This window comes from Betta splendens, chromosome 9 (assembly GCF_900634795.4).
Source record: "Betta splendens chromosome 9, fBetSpl5.4, whole genome shotgun sequence".
In the NCBI taxonomy this organism is placed as follows: Eukaryota; Metazoa; Chordata; class Actinopteri; order Anabantiformes; family Osphronemidae; genus Betta; species Betta splendens.
In genome coordinates, this window is record NC_040889.2 from 20,527,516 (window position 1) to 20,536,862 (window position 9,347).

The 9,347-nt window shown below is 41.4% G+C and overlaps 2 long non-coding RNA genes across 2 annotated transcripts in view; one reads left to right on the forward strand and one right to left on the reverse strand.

Annotated features, from left to right (window-relative positions):
• Positions 1 to 9,347, forward strand: part of LOC121202422 (uncharacterized) — a 41,360-nt gene that overhangs the window by 12,508 nt on the left and 19,505 nt on the right. The window lies entirely within an intron of this gene.
• LOC121202423 (uncharacterized) lies at positions 5,460 to 7,650 on the reverse strand. The gene is made up of 3 exons (XR_008695743.1): positions 7,619 to 7,650; positions 7,447 to 7,536; positions 5,460 to 7,341 (listed from the first exon to the last, which is right to left on the reverse strand). It is a non-coding gene; the product is annotated as an uncharacterized LOC121202423 (long non-coding RNA).

Below are 9,347 nucleotides of genomic sequence, written 5' to 3' on the forward strand. Positions count from 1 at the left end.
TGAAAGGTGAATCAAACGTTTCAATGTTACATCACAAAAACAACTGACAACATTTGAAAATTAATTTAAGAGTATTTTGTTAACCTTTTTACAACCATTAGCATTCAATGTTGTTTCAATGTTGCATCAACGTCACAACAATAGCTGACATTATTTCAACCATATTTTAACGTTGAAGTTCGGTTGAAGGTTATTTTGTGTGCCTTCTGGGATTATTACTGTATGCTTTTCGGAACAGAAAAGTTTTCAACTGTCTTTTGAAACAGTCCACGCTCTGTGGGGCTCTCAGGTTATCAGGTAGAACATTCCAGGTCTGTGGAGCAGCCACTGAGAAAGCGCCATCTCCCATTGTGTGCAGTTTGGTCCTAGGGGACCAGAGATGCTAAGTATTTGTGGAGCCAAGGTGTCTTGTTGTAGATTGTGGTGTGAAGATTAAGATATTGTGGGGCATTTCCATGGATGCAAGTAAACACATTAGTGGCTGAGCACTGGAATCACACTGTAACGCCTATGTCCATCTGACTGTGAGTTAATAAGATCAGATAAGATAGACCTTTACTCGTCCCACGGTGGAGAAATTTCCATGTTGCAGCATCAGTACAAAACAAGACCAGAGTAAAGATTATTTACAATTTAATTAAAATTTTAAATATATACATATATACATATATATATATATACATATACATATACACACACACACACACACATATATATATATATATACACACACACACGTGCACACTGAGGTATTGGGTAATTCCACCATGGGTTGATCGGATGTTGCACAATGTAAAAGTTTGCCCAAACAGATGTGTGGTGACCACAGTATAAGGTGACAATTCTAGCAACAGTTACAACAGTTGCATCGTTCTCCATCATGGATGATAACTTAGCTACCACCTCTTTCTCCCACCTCCTGCACTGAATCAAGAGGCAGCCCCAGAACGGAGCTGTACTGTACTGTCCTACATACAGCTGCCTGAGAGTCACTGGTGTGTTTTTGGTGTCTGTTGTAGCATCAGGAGTGACATCTGTCTGTCCTTTCCTTCATTTTAACATTGTAGGATTGATCAATTTTTTTACAAAACAAAATGAGTAAACTAAGTTCCGCCCGTCTGTGTGGAGTCTCCATGTTCTGCTGTGTGTGTGAAGTCTCTCCGAGGGCTCAGGCTTCCTCCCACAGTGCAAAGACAAGCAGTGAGTCTGACTGGACAGGTCCCTTTTAACAGTCAACCACAGCATTGTTAAATAAAATAAAGAACATTTCAGATAGAGCTTATAAACATGTACATAAACAGTGTAGAAATGTGACTCTAACCTTCAGTAAAGTTTATATTAAATAAAGACATAAACCAACAGGCAAAAATATAAATAAATGCTGAATTAATTACCTTCGTGGCTGTTGATTTGTCTCTCTGGTTCCCTCCAATACAGAGCTAGTCCTACCAGTAGCACCAGTACTACACCTGTGACTGAGGAGGTGGATATTAAATAGAATTGTCCCAAAACACATAAAATGTGATTTCACCTGTCTATTAGCTGTAGATAAAGGTTCAGAACCTACCAAGGACCACTACCAGGATGTAGTGTGTTCTAGAGCCTCCCTGGTCCTGGTTTCTACTGTCTGGGATGTTGAGAGGTGATGGAGTCGTACCTGCAGGTAAAACAGACCCAGTCAGTGGAACAGAGGACACAGGAGGCAGCATGTAAGATGTGTGTCTGCAGGGAAAGCTCACCGCTGGTGAAATCACACACATCAGTGTTGTCTGGTTCAGAAAAAGAAAAAGGTGTCAGACTCACAAGATATATACAAATACACACATGAAATGCAGACAATTTAAAGCAAGTACAGACACAAATATCCACGTACCTGTACATTTTTTGGTTTGGATATAAGTGTCTGCTTCAAACTCGCATGGACCAGATGTGTTAGTGGACACAAACGCCAGACCACCTCGCTGGCAGACGGTGTTTGGAGGGAGGGGACCTGTGCACTCGTCCATGGGGGAGTTAAATGGGACTAGCTTATCCTTACAATACACTTTGTTCACTTTTAAGGCACAACCAGGTTCCGAGCAGTAAAACAGAGCAGTTGTGTTCCCACCTGTAACATCATAGAAAGTGTAAATAAATATGTCTCATTTTTGAATCACCAATGTAACGACATCAAGAAAAGACACACCTGAACCTCCAGGAAAACACTGGGGGAGCGAACACAGCACCAGGACCACGGGAACAGACAGTTCTGTCAAGACACACAAGTTTAGGACTGTCTGATGGACGATGTAATAAAAGGTTTAGGGCTTAGTTATGGTGAATGGACAGAAACTTACTTCTCATGGTGAGGATTTTAGTTGTTTTAATCAGCAGCACTGCCCTCCTCTGTCTATGGAAGAACTGCTCCTGTTTCCTTTGGACCTGTTGTGTCAGTGATGAATGTTTTGTTAGTGCCGCTCAAACATTCTACAGTTTCTGTACCTCAATCACATGGTGTCAAGTGGAAATATGTCGCTTAATAACATTTAAAAAATCATAGCGATCAGATGTTTGTTTGTCTGTGTCTCTTTGCTGTCTATCCATTTAATTCATTCACATCATGTTCTCCTTCAAGGTGGTGTGCTGCTGAAACGCTATGAATGAAACGCGACAATTCAAACGATAATTTACTATTTCCTGCCTAGAACTGATAACAAAACACGTTTGCAGTAACATCAAATTTATTTATGCAGGACGTAGAATCAACAGTCTGCAGTCTGCGCCACCGACACAACAGCCAGCTCAGTCACAACACGCACAAACTACTCTGATGGATGTGTAAAACAGATTAGTGACTGCGAATAGAAGGAAACTAGTTTTTATTCTGGAGATTTTACTTGTTTTTGATATAACTCCGCCCCTTCATAGCGGGACATTTAGCCGCTCTCCGGTCAAAGCTTCTGCTCAGATGTCTTCACCTCACAAAACAGCTTTTTCACCGTCTGAATCGTACAGCGCTGAGTAAAATACGTCAGTGAACCGCTTTCCGGTGAGATAGTTTCTTTCGCAGAAACGTACACAAGCACTGGTAAAAACCTCCAACATCCGACCCGCAAACACCAATCCATTACGCTTTATCGTGACCCGATACTATTATGTCGGACAAAACTGAGGTTGACCTCCGAGTCCACATGATTTAGAAGTGATTATTAGATAATGTATAATTGACATATCTTACCTGAGTACAATTCAAAACATCTACGGTCCCCAATCAGCTGTGGTGCTCACTCGCAGAACGGGCTGCCACAGATGTTACCGCCCCCTGGTCCTTATGTACTGTAGGGGGACGTGGAGCAAAAAAAAAAGCTGCTCCAGTTTCTGTACCTCAATCACGTGGTGTCAAGTGGAAATATGTCGCTTGATAACAATCACAGCGATCAGATGTTTGTTTGCCTGCGTCTCTTTGCTGGTTATCCACTTTCATTCATTCACATCACATTCTCCTTCAAGGTGATGTGCTGCAGAAATTAAATATATGAAACGTGACCTGTTTGTTATTGTGACCCGTAAACAATATAAACTGAACACATCTGAACCGGCGAGTGGAGATGATTTTGAAAAGATCATTAAAAACGTTTAATTGATTATTTTTCCCTGAAAAGAAAAACGGCAACGAACAACATTTCGATCAACATTTTTCAGACCTTAACCCCGCCCCTTATTTTAGACGCACAACGTGCAATCTGGGGATTTTTACTTGTTTTTGATAAAACTCCGCCCCTTCGTTGCGCGACATTTAGCCGCTTTCCCGTAGAACTTTCTGTTGAAATGTCATCTCCTCACAAACGTTGAGTACATCACGAAATATCTTTCCAAGATGAGGGTAATGAGATTTTTTGCAGAAATACGCTGCTGAAATTCTGAAACGGAAACAGTCACCCGGTGACAAACTCCACGTTATCCGAACTGACACCAATATGTCGGACGAACCTGAGGTTGATTCGATCCGATTCGACATGATTTCGAAATGATTTTCAGGTAATGTTTTATTGACTAGTCTTACCTTAAAAAAATCAGACCCGATCCAGTACGTAATCAGGTGCAATGTAATTCGCCTTAGTCCGAACTGAATTAGCCTCCGCCCCCGTTCTAAATTTAATTTCAAAATAAAAGCGTCTTTATTTTGAAATTCAAAATATTCTGCTTGATGTTGCGCTAATCGTGAGCGGCCGAGCGCAAGAGCGAGAGCGAGAGAGAGAGAGAGCGCAAGTTGTAGTTCCTCGTTAGACACATGGCAGAGTAAGTCTTCATGGCACCATTGTATAATAAAAGTTTCCAGAGAGTCTATGGACTTATAAAAACGAAATTCTAGCTATAGTCTTGCTCGTACATTTGACGTAAAGTGACTCAGTGCGCTCCGCCAGGATCCAGCCTGCAGCCTGTCCCTGCGGCTCAAAAAGATCGCCATCTTTGCCTCTCCCAGAAAAAGTTAATCAGCCGACACTTCTCTAAGGCTCTGCTATATCGAATAGAGAAAATAAAAACAGGAGCACCAAAAAGCACCTCAAATAACTAAATGAGATAAATAGCAAAAAAATGGGAAGTCTGCTACATTCAAAAAAAATATAAAAAACAGTTACCTGCATCCCACAAAACAGGCACTGTTTAGAAACATTAGGATTCAGCACAGAAATAAAAGCATTGGTAGCGATTGCACCATGTAAAATCCGCCACTGAAGGTCAGCTGTGCGTTTCATGAGGGGAGCCTTGTACAAAGTTCTCCAATGGGGGTTCTGGTCCTCGCTCAAACCCAGTTTCTCTGCCCACACAGTCCAAGGTCTGTTACAAAGTTTTCCTTTGTTAATGCATTTCACACAGTTCATGTAGAGGATCTTTTGTCCACACTTTCTAAAATCCGTTTATCTGGGTGACATGCCCTGAGTAGGGGTCCATCCAGCTGTCCGAACATGAGACTCAGGCCAGGGAATGGATCTGTGTGGTCAGGCCCCACAGACCCGCTGTGACTTGACTTTCTCTCTGCACCATTAGTTGGAGCATATACATTAATAAAAACAACGGTAAAACTGCCCTGTCGCTCAAAAAACGCTCTCCTCGCTCACACTCACACTGACTCCCAGCATGCACTACGAGAGAGAGAGAGATTCTATTTTTGATTCTTTAGAAAAAAAAATACTTTATTTACAATGCTTCTAAAATCAGATGACAACCAAGACACCACACTCCTTCAACTTAAGAAATCAGCAAATTGTAGTTCCTCATTAGACACATGGCAGCGTAAGTCTTTATAACACCACTGTATTTTAAAAGTTCCTAGAGAATCTATGGACTTATAAAAACGGAACGTCAGCCATAGTCTTGCTTTGCAAGAATCCAGCCTGCAGCCTGTCCCTAAGACTGAAATAAATCACCATCTTTGCCTCTCGCAGTGAAGAGAAAGAGAGAGACAGACAGAGAGAGATACCTTAACATGACCTATATTGATCTTAGTACTAAATTGCAGTACATACAGATATACTATAAATAATAAAGCATATCATTATGGTTTTACGTAACAATAACTAAAATGTGTATGTACATGTTTACAGTATGTACACAGACATGTACAAAGACAGTGTATAGGCAGACGTAGACCCACAGGCAAACAATAATAAATGCAGCATTTTACCCTTGTGGCTGTTGATTTAAGATGTGACTTCATAGGAAAATAAAGACAAGAAAAAGAACAGTGACAACATTACTTAACTGTGCAAAAGATAATGTGCAAGAATAACTGTGCAATATTTTCTGCATATTTACAAAAACAAAAAGCAAACATGGATGAAAGGTATATGACTATATATTATTAAGATATTGCATATCTTGAAATACAAATACCTTAAATACAATATAAAACAATAGAAAGGTACGCAGGAGGAAAGTGCAAATGATAATTGCACATGTGGTGCTTTTACAACAACAATCACGTGATCCACATTGTGCGTCACTGTAGTCCTGTATTATCTCGTCTGACGGCTGTGGGGAGGAATGAGCTCCTTCCTGCACTGTGGGTGTAACAGTGTGGTGCTGAAGGAGCTGCTCAGAGCCTCTACAGTGGTGCAGGGGGTGGATGGTTCTCCATGATGGATGTTAGTTTACCAGCATCCTTCTGTCCTCCACAGGATCAGGTAGTTGTTCTCACACCAGCTCACAAAGTCAGAGATGACCTCCCTGTACTCCTGCCCGTATCCTTCTGGGGGTGACAGTGATGTGATTTGTATTTAAAGTCCGATGTGTACAGTGTGATCAGAAAAGGGAGAGCACCGCCCCGAGGTGCCCCCGTGCTGCAGGCGACCACATCACACAACTGATGTGGTCGTCATCACACAACTGATGTGGTCGTCATCACACAACTGATGTGGTATTCCTGACAAACTGTGGTCTGTCTGTGAGGTAGTTTATGGTCCAAGCAGCAAGATGTTGGTCCACGCCTCAGCAATGATGGCTGGATGGCACTGAAAGCACTGGAGAAGTCCAAAAACATGACTCTCACAGTGCTCCCAGGAGACTCTGGGTGAGAAAGGGCCCGATGCTGCAGGTAGATGATGGCCTCATTGTTGTGTGCTAAATAGTGTCTCTATTGAGATTTGCAGGAGACCTGGATTGAGCTGTTTTAATAAACCATCATTGTGGAAACCCTATATTTTAGTTCATGTTGCTTCCTATGAGCCAAGGTCGTAACACTCATTCATGGAATTATAAGGCTGTTATAAAACTGTTTGCTTGGGTTTGCTTCTAGTTCTGTTCTGTGGAGCTACTTGCTGTTTTGTGCAATAAAATGTTTGATTAAAATCTTAAACAAAAGTAATGGTTTTGTTAGAAAATAAATGCACACAATTTGGCAATTATAAGACTTCTCACAACCCATTAATCTTTGCAAAGTCGTGGTAAAATAAAAGCCTTCAAAACATTCTATATTAAGAGCCATTCAGGAGTCGAAAGAGCCAGCTCTTCTTTGAAAAGAGCCGAACTTCCCATCACTAGTCTCCTTCTTCGTACAATCAAGTCATTCAGTGCGGACAAAGTCAAGCAGTGAGTCTGACTGGACAGGTCCTTTATCTGAAATGTTCTTGTCACTTTTTTTTTAGAGTTGCTGTGGTTGACTGTTAGAGTAAATAAATATGTTCATAAACAGTGTATAAATGTGACCCTAACCTTCAGTAAAATTTATATTAAAAGAAAAACAAGCCACCGGGCAAACATATGAATAAGTGCTGCATTTTATTTACCTTCGGGGTTGTTGATTTGAGTCTTTGGTTTTCCTCAAATAGAGAGCTAGTCCTACCAGTAGCACCAGTACTACACCTGTTATATTAAATATAATTGTATAAAAACCCATAAAATGTGATTTCATAAAAATTGGATTTCACCTGTCTATTAGCTGTAGACAGATAAAGGTTCAGAACCTACCAATGACCACTATCAGGGTGTAGTGTGTTCTAGAGCCTCCCTGGTCCTGGTTTCTACTGTCTGGGATGGTGAGAGGTGGTGGAGTCGTACCTGCAGGTAAAACAGACCCAGTCAGTGGAACAGAGGACACAGGAGGCAGCATGTAAGGTGTGTGTCTGCAGGGAAAGCTCACCGCTGGTGAAATCACACACATCAGGGTTGTCTAGTTACGAAAAACAAATAGGTGTCAGACTCACAAGATAAATACAAATACACACAAAGCAAAAAAACATTTGAACAATGACGTTGATTTGAAGGAAATTGAAATGCAGACAATTTACAGTGAGTACGTGGTACCTGTACATCGTTGGCTCGGGATATATACTTCAAAATCACATGGACCAGATGTGTTAGTGGAAACAAACGCTCGACCACCTCGCTGGCAGACGGTGTTTGGAGGGAGGGGACCTGTGCACTCGTCCATGGGGGAGTTAAATGGGACCGGCTCAGCATCACAATACACTCTATGCACGTTTAAGACACAATCCGGTTCTGTGCAGTAAAACAAAGCAGTTGTGTTCCCACCTGTAACATCATAGAAAGCGTGATTAATAATGTGTCATTTTTGCGCGCGCAAAATCGTGGTCTCGTCCAGGGCGCCAAACTGGCCAGGACCGCCCCTGAGTGCATGACATGAAGAGAAGACGCACCTGAACGTCCTGGAAGACACTGGCAGAGCGCACACTTCACCAGGAACACGGGAACGGCCAACTCTGTCAAGACATAGGTTTATTTTAGACTCGGTGGAAACAGTTTAGTGAAACACAGTTTAGTGACAATGAATGGACAAACTTACTTTTCATGGTGGGGATTTTATTATTAGTTATTTTGGAAACAGCAACACTGCCCGCCTCTGTCTCTGGAAGAACGGTTCCGGTTCTTTTGGACCTGTTGTGTCATGGACAAGTTTTCTCTTAGTGCCGCTCAACCATTCTACAGTTTCTGCGTCTCAGTCATATGGCGTTAGGTGGAAATGTATCGTCCTGAAATGACAGCGATCAGATGTGTGTTTGCTTGTCGTGCTTCTTGCTCCACGTTTCAATCATTCGTTTCAACATTCTCCCTCAATGTGGTGTGATGCTGCTACGTGAAACGTGACACCTCAGCTGGCGGCACGGGGACCTGGATGACGGATCTTCACGGGAGCGGTTTCCATTTTAAGAGCATCGCTACGCGCGCACTGCTATAATCACCATTAGACCATGCGCAGTCTGCACCTTCAAGACAACAGCTGGCTCAGTCAAAACATGCACAAACCAAAGTAAGACTCTGGTGAATGGTGTAAAACACATTTTTTCGTCACGAATGGACGGAAATTAGTTTTTCATTCTAGGGAATTTACCGTAGTTGTTTTTTGCGCCTGATTCCCTTCAAACTTTCTGTTAAAATGTCATCACCTCAAAAACAGCTTTCTCTAGGTATGAGTCATCGAGTACGATATGTCACTGAACTTCTTGTTGTTTTCATCAAAAAAAGAAAAATCAGTCTCCCTTCTGTGTGATGTCTTCATGTTCCGCTGCCTGTGTGGGTTCAGGCTTCCTCCCACAGTCCTGAGACAAGCAGTCAGTCTAAGTGGAAAGGTCCCTTTTTAACAGTCAACTGCAGTATTGCTATAAAAAAAATTACAAGAACAGACTATATAAATAACTTAATGAACAGTGTATAAATATTTTAAGTAACTCTAATCAGTAAAGTTTATATTAAATAAAGGGAAAAAACCAAGAGATATAAACAAACGTGAATAAATGATTTTTAATTACTTGCTTAATTAATTGTTTTTTTAATTACCTTTGTGACTGCTGATTTGACTACATATCTCATTCTTTTTCAATAGAGAACTAGTCCTAACAGTAGTTAGTGTA